Source organism: Phoxinus phoxinus, assembly GCF_949152265.1.
Source record: "Phoxinus phoxinus genome assembly, chromosome: 13".
Classification (NCBI taxonomy): domain Eukaryota; kingdom Metazoa; phylum Chordata; class Actinopteri; order Cypriniformes; family Leuciscidae; genus Phoxinus; species Phoxinus phoxinus.
The window spans coordinates 34,621,147-34,638,639 of NC_136888.1; the positions used below are offsets into that span (position 1 = coordinate 34,621,147).

Below are 17,493 nucleotides of genomic sequence, written 5' to 3' on the forward strand. Positions count from 1 at the left end.
AAAATAAATAAAATATATAAAAATTACTGTTTAAAATAAAAAGTAGATCATATACACGGTAATATTAAAAATTAAAAAGTAGATATGAAATATTAAACAAATTAAATATATATATATATATATATATATATATATATATATATATATATATATATATATATATATATATATATTAGGGCTGTCAAAAGATTAATCGCGATTAATCGCATCCAAAATAAAAGTTTGTGTTTGCATAATATATGTGTGTGTACTGTGTATAATTATTTATATATATATATATAAACACACACAATCATGTATATATTTAAGAAAAATTGGTTACATTTATATATAAAATATTGATATATAATATAAATTATATAAATGCAATTATTCCTTAAATATATACATGAATGTGTGTGTATTTATGAATAATAATTCTACACAGTACACACACATATATTATGTAAACACAAACTTTTATTTTGGATGCGATTAATCGCGATTAATCTTTTGACAGCCCTAACATATATATATATACACACACACACATATGATAATGTATTTAAATATAAAATTATTTAAAATGCTCATAAAATATAAAAAAAATTATTAATTAAAATAAAATGAGATAATATGAAATATATACATACACACACACATATATATATATATAACCCTATATATAAATACGATAAAAAATATTCCCTCATATGGAACAAAAATTATGTACTGTATATTGTGGCCATGAATTAACAATTTGTTCCCACGACTTACTACATCATCAGCTCAATTGACTAATCCCTTTCCTCATTGTAAGTCAATCGTGTGTATCGTTCCCTTGTTTTCCTGAAGTCGGAGCGAGGGAATGAATTAGTTCAACATGGGTTTGTGTTGTGATGAGGATGAAGAGGCTCTCGTGAGAAGAGCAGCAGAAGATCACAGGCATGAAACTGAGGTCACACACACACACACACACACACACACACCGTCTGAACGCTTTCACACACACGACACACCAGGAGCACCAGACCTCTGGCTTACATTAGCTCACTCTGACCTTTGACCCTGAAGCACCTCTGACCCCGCTGGCGTTCAATGAGCCGTTCGCACGGGACGCTTCATGGGCTCAATAACCAGTAAGGTTACTTTAAAAAGTCATTTTGCACGACTAGCGTGACTCTGAACATTGAACTCCGTGAAACTGTTCAACAGGGATTTTAGAGACTCTTTCTGTCAATGTATTTATCTTCATGTAAAACTGCTTTGAAAAAGTTACATTTAAAGGCAATTTTACACTCAATTTTTTAAATGTATGTATTTGCATTTGTATTTATTAATATAAATTTATATTGGATATCAAATTTGGATTACTCTGTTTTACAAACAAACTGATAAACTTAATTTGATGCATATTTTGTCAGTAATACTTAAAAATGTAGATAAAAATCATGAGTTAAAATAATTGCATCTGTTTTATTTGATTTACATAATCACATTTTCAAAATGCAAATAGAATCAGCATAAATCTGAAAATATTTGAATATATTTTAAATGTATAAGGTATGAACATGGTTAAATATTGATAGCTGTGAAACAAGCGATATTCAGTAAGTCAAAATGCTGAGATTGAAACATTTGGATTTATTGATGATTCATATTTAAACCTTATTGTGCATTGAATACGTTCAGTTTATTAGTGCAATTACAGAAATCTGACATGTTTCAATTACATATGTCTGACAAATTTAGTTTTTTTTAATCCAGTTTATTACTTTATGTTGAAAACAGATTGATTTGTATATGCAATTCAGATTAATTTAGGTGTAAATGCTCACACAGAGCGTGTGTTGAACTCTTAATCTCTGTCTGCGTTCAGTCACGAGCAGTAAAGCCTCTCGAACCAGTCGTTCATTTGAATGACCCCTGTTACGAGCTCCACGTCATTAGGGTAATATAAAAATGAATGATGGCTTCCCAGATGCCCCTGTGCGGTGGATTTCCACTTACGCACACACACGCACGCACACGCACGCGCACGTCAGGATCTGCAGTCACGCAAGCGCTGCCCTGAGCGCAGACCTCGACTCGACTGCAGGAAAACCAGACACTAGGAACAGTTTCACAACTTACAGGGGAATAAATCATTTCAAGGACGTACGAGGAGGAGTGTGTGTTTCACTGCTGGGACAAAAGCACAGCAGAACTCAACATGTGTTTAAGAGAAATTAGACACATTTGACAAACCAAATTTCACATTGAATTACTAAGCTAAACGTATGTGATTTAGTGCTATTGCATGTGTTTTAGTTTAAAAATTGAGTGTAATAGAAAACTATCAGCTTGCAAATACCCATAACATTCAATCATTGTAGTTTTGTAACTATTTTTTTATTAGTAGACGTTTAGATAACATTTTGCAAATGATTGCTGTAGCAAATCAGTCATACACTGAAATATTATTAGGTTTAAATGAAAAATAACTTTTAGATTGATTTTTTTAGCTCATATTAGTCTTTTTGCGCACCTATATTTGATAAAAAATACATTAAAATTTGTGAAATATTATTACAATTTATTACATGGCTTGGTTAAATTCTATTATAAAACGGTTAGTTCCAATCCTTGATTCTGATTGGCCAATAGCTGTGTTTTATTCACGATAAACACGTCTATGTATCACTACACAACACCCCTAGCAACCGCTCTTAGCAACTTAAACACATGATCTCATCGATATTGCCCATTGAAGCTATAGTGGAGAGATCGAGTAAGCGAGTGTCTGCATTACAGTAGATATAGCATTTTCCTTCAGGTCAGTCCTATATATTCATCATTTAAAAAATCCATTTGAATGTCCGCTGCGATATCTTGTCCTTTTAACAGTTAAGGGGTTTCCCGAGCACATAGTCATCATCTGTCAGTGTCGTCTTCCTTCTCCGTGATCACAAGTTTGAGTCCTTTCAATGTAAAAGTCTTCTCTACTGACTGACTCACTCATAAACACAGTATTTGCTGCCATCTAATGGAGAAATAATGTATGTAACTTCAGTTGCTGTTTACGGTCAGGGACTAGTTTTTTCCAGCGGAAGGAAGGCTTTTAGTGATTTTACTTCATGAAAGTTGCATAGATACATATTTGTCAGCTTTAATAGTTGTATTGTGTGGTAACCGTTTTATAAAAGTAATAAAGTACGAGAGGCAAGTGCTGCAGTTGTGCTGGTTCAGATTTGTGTAGAAACTGATACATTTGATCCTTCAGGATTCTTTGATGGATAGAAAGTTCTAAATAGAACAGCATTTATTTGAAATAGAATCTTTTGTGACCGTTTAAACATCTTAACTGGCAATTTGTATACTTTGAAAAACATTAGTATCTTCTAAAAGTCCCATTTACACAAAACAGTCTGTAATATAAGGTGGGTCGGTTCCCATTTTTGATATTTTATTGTTTTTAAATGACATAATTCATGCATATTTTAAGGATGAAAGCTGGAAAGACAAACAAACAGACTCATGCCAAGTTCAAAGTCTGTTCAACTTCAAATTTGAAGACAAATTATGACTATCAAAGGCGGCCTTTTAAAAATTAGATACATTTTCTAGTGTTTGTGAGGAACTAAGTACAAGTAGCAACACTCATGCCTATAAACGCACTCTTCTAATGAGCATTTGAGGGAATCTGGAAGAGTCTGCCAGCACTGAGATGCTGTTTGGACGTCCTCCAGACCACAGATGCACATTTGAGGCTGTGCAGCGTAACAGGCCCATCAGGGGAAGCCGCTCTATCGGTCCTGGCTACTATCATTTAATCACAATCTTCTCTGCTATTTACATTTTGGAGCAAATCACAGTTTCATGCACCATTCAGCTCTATGCCAAATCTGGGAAACCTTAAATCGGATGCACGGTTTGAGGGTTTGTGACCAATCTACAAGTACAAGAGTGAATACGTTTGAAACCAAAGTGCATTTAATGGAAATGCATATCTCTGATGCTCTCATTCTCATCTGGAAGAATTTTTTTTACAATAATCAGCTGCCTCTCAACTCTGGCTTCAACTCTAGATCTAATATTGAAAGTATCCGTGACACTGACAATCACCACAGAAAATAATTTAATTGCTCATTTTATAAAAATTATAAATTATGTTTACACTGCAAGCACTTACAATTAACATGCATGCTGGAGGGTTTGAATTCTGAAATGGTAATGTGCTTATTTTAATGATTTTGAACGATTTTCTTTTTAATTAGAGCTATGAAGTGTCTATATGGGCCTATTGGTTACATTTACACCCAAATGATAATTAATCTAGCTACATAACGAACCAAAAAAGTCAAAGTGCATTTAAACAGTTTGAATTGTTTTGCATTTTATAATTTACTTGAAGCAACACTGGAGCCTTTGGCATAAAGGATGAAACACGCATAATTTGCGGAGGAACATTGTTTTGGTCCTTACGTGAGTTGTGCTTCGGCTCCGCTCAGTGTTCCGGGCGGATGAATCTGAAGCGTTGCACATGATCGTCTCATCCGAGCTAATGCCACTAACGACATCAAAACTGCACCAATACCGACATTTGAGATCCGAAAACACGACTTATGAGCAGGTAAGTGGTTTAAGTTATATTCTGCTGTTGTTTTGGCTCGTAAAACAATTGTTTTGAATTGAATATGACGTTACAGAAGTTTGGCAGCTTACAGACATCATTGATATCAGATAATAACGGCGGGAACTGTAACTAGGCAAGGCAAATGTAGGCAAATGACCAGCTGGTTTAGAGTTTGGGGTTATGTGATTTTAGTCGATGCACAGCTAACTTGATGCAATGCAATGTTGATTCGTGTTTTATTCCGTACTTTTGCTTGCAAACTGTTTTCAGTTCAAGTTTTTTTGTGTGGTTTCGAGCTGCTAGACACCTTACGTGACAGTTTCTTGTGGATTAATTCGTTCGTTTGGTGAATATTGTTCTATATTTGGTGTTATATCGCTAGTAAATGTACAGTAGGACTGCAATGTTTATGAAATGTGCTTGACTGAACTTGTAAAAAGAGCGCGAATTGCTCTGCAAAACTAGTTCTATATTGAAAGTAGTATCTGTGACAAGCTGTAAACATCACAGATAAGATTTTCATTGCCCATTTTATAAAAACAATCAATTATGTTTACAGTACAGCACTTACAATGGACATTCTGGAGGGTTTCAATGCTGAAAATAGTTCGTACGCACATTTCATATGCAAGCTTAACGAATGAGTCTGACCCAATGTTATGTGAGTTGTGCTTCGGCTCCGCTGTTCCTCGCGGATGAATCTGATCGCGTTACATCTACAGATGATCGCCTCATCGGAGCTAATGGAACGACATCCAAAACTGCCCCAATAACGACAGAAAGAGATCCGAAAATACGTCTTATGAGCAGGTAAGTGCATGGTTTAAGTTATATTCTGCTGTTGTTTTGGCTTGTAAAACAATTGCTTTGAATGGAATATGTTACAGAAGTTTGGCAACGCTGTCAGACATAACAATTGTTGATATCAGATAACGGCGGGAACTATAACTAGGCAAGGCTATTCATAGGCAAATGACCAGCTGGTTTAGAGTTTGGGATTGTTACCAACATAATTATTGCTCTGTGATTCTAGTCGATGCACAGTTAATGTGATGCTATGCAATGTTGATTCGTGTTTTATTCCGTACTTTTGCTTGCAAACCTTTCGGTTGAAGGTTCTTTTGTTTTGGTTTCGAGCTGCTAGACACCTTATGTGACGCAGTTTCTTGTGGATTGTGGATTAGCACGTTCGTCTTGTGAATATTGTTCTATATTTGGTGTTATATCGGTATGAAACGTACAGTAGGACTGCAATGTTTGTGAAATGTGCTTGAATGAGCTGTAAAATGTGTGAGTTGCTCTGCAAAACTAGTTCTATATCGAAAGTATCTGTGACATGCTGTAAACATCACAGATAAGATTTTCATTGCTCATTTTATAAAAACAATCAAGTACAGCACTTACAATTGACATGCTGGAGGGTTTCAATGCTGAAATGTGAAGTTAATGTGATTATTTTAATTATTTAAAAAAAAAAGAAGTTTTTTTGAGCTATAAATTGTATTGGTCACATTTGCATCCAAATGATAATAAATCTACACAGATTCAAAAGTTAAAGTGCATTTAAACAGTTGGAATTGTATTGCATTTTAAAACATTTACTTGAAGCAACACTATGGCACCTCTGGCCCTCTAGTGGTTGCAGCATAAAACTACACGTAATTTGTGGATGAACATTGGGTCTCCTTTACTAATAATTGTGTGGCTCCACTGATGCGCGCGGATGAATCTGAAGCGTTACAGATAATCGCCTGAGCAGGTAAGTGGTTTAAGTTATATTCTGCTGTTGTTTTGGCTTGTAAAGACAATTGTTTTGAATGGAATATGATGTTTCAGAAGTTTGTCAACACTGACAAACATAACTTTTGTTGATATCAGATAATAACGGCAGGAACTAGGCTATAACTTGGCAAGGCTATTCATATATAGGCAAATGACCAGCTGGTTTAGAGTTTGGGATTGTTACCAACATAATCATTGCTCTGTGATTCTAGTCGATGCACAGTTAATGTGATGCTATGCAATGTTGATTCGTGTTTTATTCTGTACTTTTGCTTGCAAACCTTTCGGTTGAAGGTTCTTTTGTTTTGTAAAAGCAATCAAGTATGTTTATGAATTTTAATAGTGTCTATATTGGCCCATTGGGGACATTTGCATCCAAATGATAATAAATCTACACAGATTCAAAAGTTAAAGTGCATTTAAACAGTTGGAATTGTATTGCATTTTAAAACATTTACTTGAAGCAACACTATGGCACCTCTGGCCCTCTAGTGGTTGAAGCATAAAACTACACATAATTTGCGGAGGAACATTGGGTCTCATTCACTATTGCGTGGATTATTTTGTATTTGTACTAACAGGAGAACTTCTCATTCATACATTTTACAAACAAATTTGTGCATACACATGCTTAGTGAATGATATCCAATATTTTGGTCCTTACATGAGTTGTTTCTGCTCCGCTGTTCCGCGCGGATGAATGTGAAGCGTTACAGATGATCGCCTCATCAGAGCGAATGTCTCTCTGACATCAAAACTGTCCCAATAAAGACAGAAAGAGATACGCAAATACGTCTTAAGCAGGTAAGTGGTTTAAGTTATATTCTGCTGTTGTTTTGGCTTGTAAAACAATTGTTTTGAATGGAATATGATGTTACAGAAGTTTGCCAACACTGACAGACATAACGATTGTTGATATCAGATAATAATGGCGGGAACTATAACTAGGCAAGGCTATTTTAAAACATTTAGCTACTTGAAGCAACACTATGGCACCTTTGGCCCTCTAGTGGTTGAAGCATAAAACTACACATAATTTGTGGAGGAACATTGGGTCTCATTAATAATTGCATGGCTCCACTGATGCGCACGGATGATTCTGAAGCGTGACAGTAACTACTCGCTGGTTATTAAACAGTCCACGCTTCCGAAGTACTGATGTCCATTTTTGTTTATTGGAGAGACACCGTGAAAACTAGATACAAAAGGAAACAAACCATAATTTCACACACAACACCACTACGGACACAAAAGTAAACATAATATACAAAATATTAACACTTTTACCGTATTCGCCTGGTAACCAACAGTAGATTAAGTCAGGAGCACTAACATGACTGTATCTGAATTCACATCTCATCATCCAGTTGACGCTCACACGTCCAGGTGAAATAATCAGCACTGATCACATGACACAACTTAAACTAGCTAAATAATAATAAAATAAAAATTGCAAACAAATTTCGAAATTATCACTATACACAGAGATACACATTTAAACTATAAGATAAAAAAAATAAGCATTATCCACCGAAATCACCAAGATGTCATAACCCACAGCTGACCTTCCAGCGTCAGCTACACTCCCACCAAATTACCATTGAGTAAAAAACAAAACAAAAACACCTACAAAATACAACAACCAATGGTAATTTCCAGGCTCCAACAAGAAACATGAAATCAACAACAATTCAAAAAGCATAATTCATAATTACACATTCTTCCGCTAAAATGAACAAATTGCTCACCATACTTCACATTCTAATATTAAACCGCACAAATCAACATGTATCCAAGATACCACCAAATACCAGCATGGTACTAATATGACTAAACTTCTACTAAGTGATAGGGCGATATTAATTTTAACTTTTGGCTACAAGAACTACCAACTTTTGGATAGGGTGTTCAATAATAGAGGGTTTAGTGAGGCGTTCACCCCTTTTTCCCAACTTCCGATCCCCAATCTGTATTATAACTTTCCGTATGAGTCCATCATCAGCCTTGCAAACTTCAATGACCCTGGCCAACCTCCATTCGTTGCGGGGAATTTCCTCTTCCTTAACAATGTCAATGTCCCCCACTTGCACATTCCGCCTGGGTGTATGCCATCTTTGCCTGAGAGATATTATCAAAATATTCTATCCTCCATCTGCTCCAGAACTGTTCACTCAAATACTGCACCTGCCTCCAACGTTTCTTTGCATAAAGATCTCCCTTAACAAACGTACCCGGTGGAGGAAGTGGAACAGACGACTTTATGGTAAGCAGGTGGTTGGGGGTTAGAGGCTCTAGGCTTGTAGGATCACTGAGGCCATCCACTGTCAATGGGCTATAGTTATTGACTATATACATAGCTTCATAGAAGAACGTACGTAAAGAAGCATCATTAAGTCCTCCAGTACTTTGTGCCAAAACTGAACTCTTTACGCCCTTTATAGTTCGAATCTGCCGTTCCCAGACACCTCCAGCATGACTCGAACTGGGCGCATTCAGACAGAAATCGCACTGCTTCGCTGCCAGATATGCTGCCACTCTCTCTTTACTCACTTCTTTTAAGGCATTCTTCAACTCATTCCTGGCCCCCATTAAGTTAGTTCCTTGGTCTGATCTGATATGTCTGACAGCTCCACGGATGGCTATGAAACACCGTAAAGCGTTGATGAATGCATCAGTCGTCATGTCCTCCAACATCTCTACGTGGACAGCTCTGGAACAAAGACAAGTAAAAAGGAGGCCATATCGTTTATGTCTTGCGACCTTGCTTGGTGTAAAAAGTACCAAAACAGTCCATGCCACAATAAGTAAATGGCGGGGAAGGATCAGTGCGGTCACGGGGCAAGTCCGCCATCCGTTGTTGTTCTGGCGGCCTACGAGCTCTCCTACAAGAAACACACTGCCGTATGTCGTGTGCTACCACCTTACTGCCACCCATGATCCAAAAGCCATTGGCTCGCAATTCATTCAGAGTCTGTCCCCTGCCTTGATGATGAATATTTTGATGATGGTGCGCTAAAATAAGGTGTGTGACAACACCATCACTTGGAAGGATTGCTGGGTACCGCAATTCAAGAGGTGCACATGCTCTCCTCAATCGTCCTCCCACCCTCATTATTCCATCCTGCATGAATGGATCAAGCTGATATAGAGGATGGTTAGAAGGCAGCATACCAGAGTCTTGACTGAGTACATTCAACTCTTCTTTGAAGGCATCCTGTTGTGCAAGCTGAATGAGAGTGAATGAGGCCCTCCTCCTTTCCTCCACACTTAAAGATTCTGGTGTCTTCATCATCTTTGCTAATCTTTGGATCCGGGCAATGACATTCACAGCTGTAGTCCATTTTGATAGTTGTGATAGTTGCTGTTAAAAATACACTTGTATCATGGTCTCGGTCATCAATACCTGGACAGCCTTGACCTCCGGGTCTCCCACCAACAGCTCCAACATTCCTTGTTTAGCAAATACCTCTTTCTCCCAGAGGAATCTCGGCCCTGTGAGCCAGTTTGATCAACTCTTCTACAGTGAGGCCCCTCGAGGCATGGTCAGCAGGATTCTCTCCCGTATTGATGTAATTCCACTGTCTTGGATCGGTGGCCTCCCGAATTTTCTGGACACGATTAGCAACAAAGACATGAAATCTTCTTGCTTCATTGTTGATGTAACCAAGGACCACTTGAGAATCTGTCCAAAAATATTCTCTATCGACTCGGAGTGCCAACTCCTCCTTCAGCATACTACTCACAGCAGCAGAAACGACGGCTGCAGTCAACTCTAATCTTGGTATAGTGACAACTTTTATGCGAGCAACTCTCACTTTAATGGACCCATAACCAAGGCACAATGTATCTTACTTTCACTCATCAATCTGATATTGGAGCACTGTCCATAACCTTGACTGCTAGCATCAGAAAAGTGATGCAATTCAGTTCTTAGAATCGGTCCAAAATTTGGAGGGGTGAAGCATCTTGAAATTTGTACCTTTCCTAGATTGGGCAGATCATTCAGCCAACTCTCCCACCTTGGCCTCAGCTCAGAGGGTAACGGTTCATCCCAACCGATGCCCTTATGGCACATCTCCTGCAGGACCTTCTAACCAGATATAATGAATGGGGCCAAGAACCCCAATGGGTCGTAGACTGAAGCCACCATGGAGAGAATTCCACGTCGTGTGGCAGGTTTCTCATCAAGAACAACATTAAATGTGAGTACATCATTCTCTACATCCCACCTTACGCCCAAGACATTTTGTACTGGAAGAAAGTCATGATGGAAATCAATGTTCTTTACTTCAGCAGCATGATCACACGGACTAATGGACTGCAACACTTCTCGGTTGTTGGAAATAAATTTGTGAAGATGCTTTCCTTTAGCACACACAGCTTGAGCTTCCTTCACCAGCTTGATTGCTACCTCAACAGATTCCAGGCTTACGAGGCCGTCGTCTACATAGAAATGGTTTCTGATAAACCCAGCAGCCAAAGGAAACTAACTCTCATTCATACTGGCAAGATACTTCAGGCCATAATTGGCGCAGCCTGGAGAAGATGATACTCCAAAAAGATGCTCTTTCATACGATATTCTCTGGGCTCTGTGTCTGTATCTCCATTTGCCCACCACAGAAAACGCAGAAAGTCCCGATCTTCCCTAATAACATGAAATCTATGAAACATTTTCTCAATGTCGCACATGACAGCGATAGGGTGTTTACGGAAACGGCAAAGCACTCCAGTCAATCCATTGGTAAGGTCATGCCCAGTCAACAGATGGTCATTTAAGGCCGTACCTTCATACTTAGCTGCACAATCAAAGACTACCCTGATCTTATTTGGTTTCCTATGGTGATAGATAGGGCTGCAACGATTAGTCGACATTGTCGACAACGTCGACAATAAAAAATTGTCGACAAATATCTTTGTTGTCGAGTAGTCGTTTGATCTCACGTGACCAATGTATGGGCCTGCAATATCGCATTTTGACCGCTACGACGCTGTAGCGCTAGAGTGTAATGCAGCCGTTAAATGCTTTTGCGGTAGAAGAAAAAACAGCGCGAATTACATAGACAGTAAATAAACGGCGAATTATGGCGGAGTGTAAACGAGTTCGGACCAGTAAGGTGTGGGAAAGTTTCACAAAACTGCCAACTAAAAATGCTGTCATGTGCAATACATGCAAGGCTGAGCTTGCGTTTCACGGGAGCACAACATATGTTGGAGCACTTAAGAGAAAGCATCCCGGATCAAAAGGAGCCGGTGAGTGTTCAATCTCCAGGTGAAGCTAACTAACTAGTTGTAAATCTCTTTATTAGAGAATGCAATACTACCATTAATAAAAGTGATAATATTAAAAATGATAATATAAATACAGTAATGTGATTATTTATTTTGCATAGAATAAAGCTTGATCGAGCTTAGGAGTCAGGGCTGTTTTTATTATTGTAACACTATTAGGTAAATACGTTAGCCATTACATTAATATAAACACAATGAACTAACGTGAACAAAAATGTTAACAAAAATGAATAATGTTACAAATGTGCTGCTCATATTAGTTAGTTCATGTTAGTAAATACATTAATGTTTACAAATTAAACTGTTACCTTCGTGTGAATTGCTTCTAGATTTCAAACTAAACACCCAGTAAAGATGATGACTAAATAACAGTTTAACCACTAAGAGAGTTAAAATAAAATGTTTTTTCTTTGCAAAAAAGATATTTTCTTTGCATTCCTGCAACATCCACTCCAGCAGAACGGATCTTCTCAGCTGCAGGAAACATTTGCTCACAAAAAAGAGCAAGCTTGTCACGTGAACATGTTGATATGCTGACCTTCCTTCATTTTAATTTAGCACTTATTTGAAAATCCAAAAAAGCCAGTGCAGAAAGGACACGAGTTACTTACTGCTTTTCATTAAACTAACTGAACACTTGGTTTTAGAAATAAAGCTCTTAATACTGCTGCCAAGAGATATTTATTTACATTCAAACATATTTTTGTCTGCAATGCAGCTGATTTATTTTTGTTGACCTGTTTAGTTGGAGGTTCATTAAAGTTCATTAAAACACCATTTCAAAAGCTGAAGTGATTTTTTTTTTAAGATTATAATATGTATAACTCAATGTTTTAACTTATTGAAAAGGCTGAATAATCATTCCAAACTTACTGATTAGTCGTCAATATAATCGACGATTAGTCGATTAATCGGTCCAATAATCGTTAGATTAATCGATTATCAAAATAATCGTTTGTTGCAGCCCTAGTGATAGACACCTTGGTGTGGAATATACCACACATTTCCCGTGTCTGGTTGTTAATTTGCTATTTCCGCATCTCCATCTCTGAAGACACCTTCCATGAACGTCATATAATCATGTCTGAATTGAGCATTCTTGTCCAATGTCCTCTTGTAAGGTTGGAAAGGAAGGGGCATCTCCAGATGGCCACATTCATTCTGATAGACACCCTCTTTTACCCCCTGCAGGAACTCAACGTCATCTTGTGATTTACTCTTTTCACCTGATGGAGTATCTACAAATTCCAGCTCAAGTGCTCTGATAACAGCGGCGGGTGTCACGGAGGGGAGCTCTCTGACTGATATGCGGTGGCATAAACCAGTCACATCCTTGGAGTTTACACATCGTGGAGTTCCTCCTATGATGCTCCAGCCAAGGTCCGTCTTGATGGCGTAAGGCTCTTCATCACCGCCAGTGATGACCTGTCGAGGCGCCAAATGTTGCTCTGGAGCATTCATAGCCGATCAAAAGACCTACTCCACAATCCATATGTGCGGGCATTTCATTTGCGATCACCTCTAGATGTCTCCACCGTTTAGCGGTTTCGCAGGAGGGAATGTGTGTGCGCACAAAGGGAATGAAGTCCCTCGTATTAACAGGAGGCAGACAAATAGGGCTGTCCGAAGAAAATCCTCTAACCCGAAGTCCACTAACTCTGTGACTCAATACAACTGAGTCTTTTCCCATCATGGTGGAAAGCTTTAGTTTTACTGGTTCCATTTATGTCTGCAAGCTTTCACACACTTCCTGGTCAACGAATGTGTGACTACTCTGGGTGTCTAATACAGCATATACGCAGACTTCAGACTCTGAGTTAGATAGAGACAGCCATACTGGGACAATCATAGATGTTATATCACCTTCTCCTCCATTCGTACAGCATGTTAGAGGGAATGCATTCTCTTCAGTCTGCAAAGCTGTCCTTGGAGGCGACTTCTCTCCTGGCTGACGATATTCATGTAACGAAGTTGGGTGGGCGCTTCTTGCATACCACACACAAGCCCTATTTCTGCAGTCTTTGGAGCCATGTCCTTTCCTCAAACATGCAAAGCACAACTTTCAAACTTTCTCTTTTCCCCTGCTGCTCTTTCCATTAATTTTTGACTTTCATGAATAGAATGACAATCATCACAGAACATGTATTTAACTGAATTTGTGCTACATACAAATGTAGTTTTCTTTCTACAAGACTCTTCAGTCTCACGGTCGATAATGTTACTGAATTCGTGTGACCATATCTGGTATTCAGCTTCTCCCATGCTTGCTGATAGGCCTGTTCAACTTTCCTGTAGAAGCTGCCTTCCAGAGCTGATCTTGCCTCACCATCAACATACTTCTGTAAGTAGAAGAGCTTATCTGCAGGATTTGAGCACTGTCCCTCTATAAGAGATTTAAAGGTGGTGCTCCATTTCTATAAACTTCAGTGGGTCGCCAGAAAATACAAGGGGTTCTGGAGCGGGAAGTCGAGACAGGGCCATGGACCCTTGTAACGCCCGCACTAAGGATACTTCACTTTTTGTAACTTGCTGATTCAAACATGATGTGTTAGAAACAAGAGGACCATGGTTGCTCACGTTACCGCTTGCTGAACCACACTGCTGACTTTTTACCCTTGACTCCTCCTCAGTATACACTCTGAGCCTTGCTTCCATAACCTCAATGTCTCTACGATCTTCAAGCTTCTTCAGTTGCTGCCTTTGTGCCTCAATGTCAGCCTCCATTTCCACTTCAGCTTTTTTTTGCAGCTAACAGCGCGGCAGTCTCTGCTCTCTTAGTTGAAATGCTTGCAGACTCCGATGCAGGTTTATGCTGCGTTCACACCAAGCGCGAATATGCGTCAGGCGCGAGTGATTTCAATGTTAAGTCAATGGTAAGGCGCGTTTACGCGCGTCTGGAGTTCTTGCGGCGCGAATGAGGCGTTTGGCGCGGCGCGGTAGACGCGAATTCGCCTCATTCGCGCGTCTAGTTCGCGCGAATGACGCGAATTGAGCGTTTGGCGCGATACGCGCGTTAAGCGCGAATTGTGCTTTTTGTGCATTCACGCGTTTGACGCGAATTCGCGTCTGCCGCCCGAGTTGAAAAATCTGAACTTCTGCGTCAAATTCGCGCCGCGTTAACCAATCAGGAGCCTGCTTAAGGTTGTGGCGGCAGGCCACTGTGTTTATACAGAGAATCATGACACTTTCTAGGTTAATGTCTAGGTTATAGCTAACTCAGTATCACTAGAAAGATCACTGTGTTTATACAGAGACACGACAGTATCACGTCTGCCAATAGAATTTTAATTTCTAGGTTGATGTCTAGGTTATAGCTAACTCAGTATCACTAGAAAGATCACTGTATTACAGAGACACGACAGTATCACGTCTGCCAATATAATATTTTAATTTCTAGGTTGATGTCTAACTTAACGTTAGGTTAAAAGCAGTTAACGGAGTAACTTACATTATCACTAGAAAGAGCGCCAACAGTGGTATCCGTACCACAGTTTAAAAAAAAATATTGATAGCATAGCAAATACTGTATTTAAAATAGCATATACATTTACTAACCGAAGACAGATGGACAGGCGCTCCGCAGCTGGGATAGAGCGCCTGTAGTTGGTGTCCTGGAGGGTGATCCTCGCTCCGATGCGGGACAGCAGGTCATCAAACTGGGCGCGGGACAGGCGGAAGTACCGCTGAAACCGGCCGTCATCCAGCCGCAGCTCCTGGAGCAAATGGTGAAATTCGCCAAACTGGGTTCGCCTCCGAAGGGTCTGGTGGACCCAAATATGGCGACGATGATCCCTACGCCGCTGTTCTGCTCTCCAGAGTAAATACAGTGCGGTGACTCTCTCGGTAAATGATCGCTCATCAGACATCTTGTAAAAAGATGGCCGCCAGCGGGTCTCGAAACTGACTTTCGCCTCTTGACGCGCGTCTGGTTATTCGCGTGACCACTTTGTGTTCATTCGCGCGTCAAGAGCGGAATTGACGCGCGTAAAAAAAAAAGTTTGAAGCGAAATTTACGCGCGTCAATTCCGCTCTTGACGCGCGAATGAACACAAAGTGGTCACGCGAATAACCAGACGCGGCAGGCGCAAATTTTGACGCATATTCGCGTTTGGTGTGAACGCAGCATTAGAGTGGTTGCTAACGACCGTGGCTCTAGAAACTGTGGATCCATATATGGACCTAGCGTACTCACAGTCCAGCAGCATACGTAACCTTGCTCTTTCAGCCTCCGCATCAAATTCCATGCCGTCCTCCACCAGGCGTACCCTCATTAATTTCAACAAGTCTGCCGTTACAGCTGAACATGCATCAATTTTCCTCCTAGTTACTTGGCTTGGTGGTGCTTGGAATCGCATGTTATCATATAATTCTTTCAATTTAAACTCATCCATCATGTCACACAAGTCACTTTCAGAGCACTCATGTTTCAACTTTAAACAAACGTCTCTGACTTGAAACTTCCATTTCTCAAATGCAGATTTAAACTTCCTCTCTTTTTGAGTCAGTTCTTGCTCTTTTAACTCTTGCATCTTTGGTGTTAAACGTTTATCACGGGAAGCTGATTTAATTTGTCTCTAATAAAACATGATTAAGCTCTTTAAATCTTTCCTCAGATTTCTCTGTGCATGATGCACATGATACATGTCGATCCCTCACAACACCATCCATATTGTCATTCTCTGCCAATAAGGCTTCCTCTTGTGATGGAGAATCATTTTGCTCAGCTAAATCACCCTGGACTAACATTTTTCTCTAAAGGATCTGCACTTTATCAAATAGTACAAAATATATAATGTAATCGCAATAGATAGCAGTGAAACAATCTTAGACTGAGTAACCACACTTAACTTAAATCAATGCCCTTAGCACTTGAATATTTAGCTACTTAAAAATCTTAATCACATTATAATCACAGCAGTTAAGAACCAGTTACCTCCAGGACATTTTTTTCCTCTCTAGTCCTGGGCATCTTTATCTTATAACAAATGTACATTAACTTATAAAACCATCCATCGTTTACAAAAAAATATATTTAATATTGTACATCTAACCTGCTGATGCACAGCTGACACAAGGTTGCGTGAGAAGATCCCCCATTGAAGATGTAGCAGATTTGCACACTAAAGCTCGCAACAGTCCATCACAGAAGGCAAACACTGCACGCCAAACCTTTTAGTTCACCACGGGACACAGTCAAACGGCACGCAAAGTCCAAGAAAAGATGCAACAGTGCCGCACACTGAAGACAGCAGCATCAATCACCACGGGAAACAATCAACCTGCGCGCAGAGACCCAGAAGTGGCAGGATGCACGGCGAAGCTGGAGGATCACAGCCAAAGCACATCTCGTAGTCGGTAGGATGGAATTAGGCTATGTTTTCACTGTAACTACTCGCTGGTTATTAAACAGTCCACGCTTCCGAAGTACTGATGTCCATTTTTGTATATTGGAGAGACACCGTGAAAACTAGATACAAAAGGAAACCATAATTTCACACACAACACCACTACGGACACAAAAGTAAACATACAAAATACTAACACTTTTACCGTATTAGCCTGTTAACCAACAGTACAAGTCAGGAGCACTAACATGATTGTGTATCTGAATTCACATCTCATCATCCAGTTGACGCTCACACGTCCAGGTGAAACAATCAGCACGGCTCACATGACACTCAACTTAAACTAAATAATAATAAAATACAAATGGCAAACAAATTACGAAATTATCACTATACACAGATACACATTTAAACTAGAAGATAAAAAAATAAACATTATCCACCGAAATCACCAAGATGTCATAACCCACAGCTGACCTTCC

General features: G+C 39.3%; 1 long non-coding RNA gene across 1 annotated transcript in view; it reads left to right on the forward strand.

Moving 5' to 3' along the window:
- Positions 1 to 4,481: 4,481 nt before the first annotated feature.
- LOC307009880 overlaps positions 4,482 to 17,493 on the forward strand; it is a 184,651-nt gene continuing 171,639 nt past the window's right edge. The window contains exon 1 of the long non-coding RNA XR_013800124.1: positions 4,482 to 4,591. This is a non-coding gene — a long non-coding RNA (uncharacterized lncRNA). The remainder of the gene's footprint in view (positions 4,592 to 17,493) is intronic.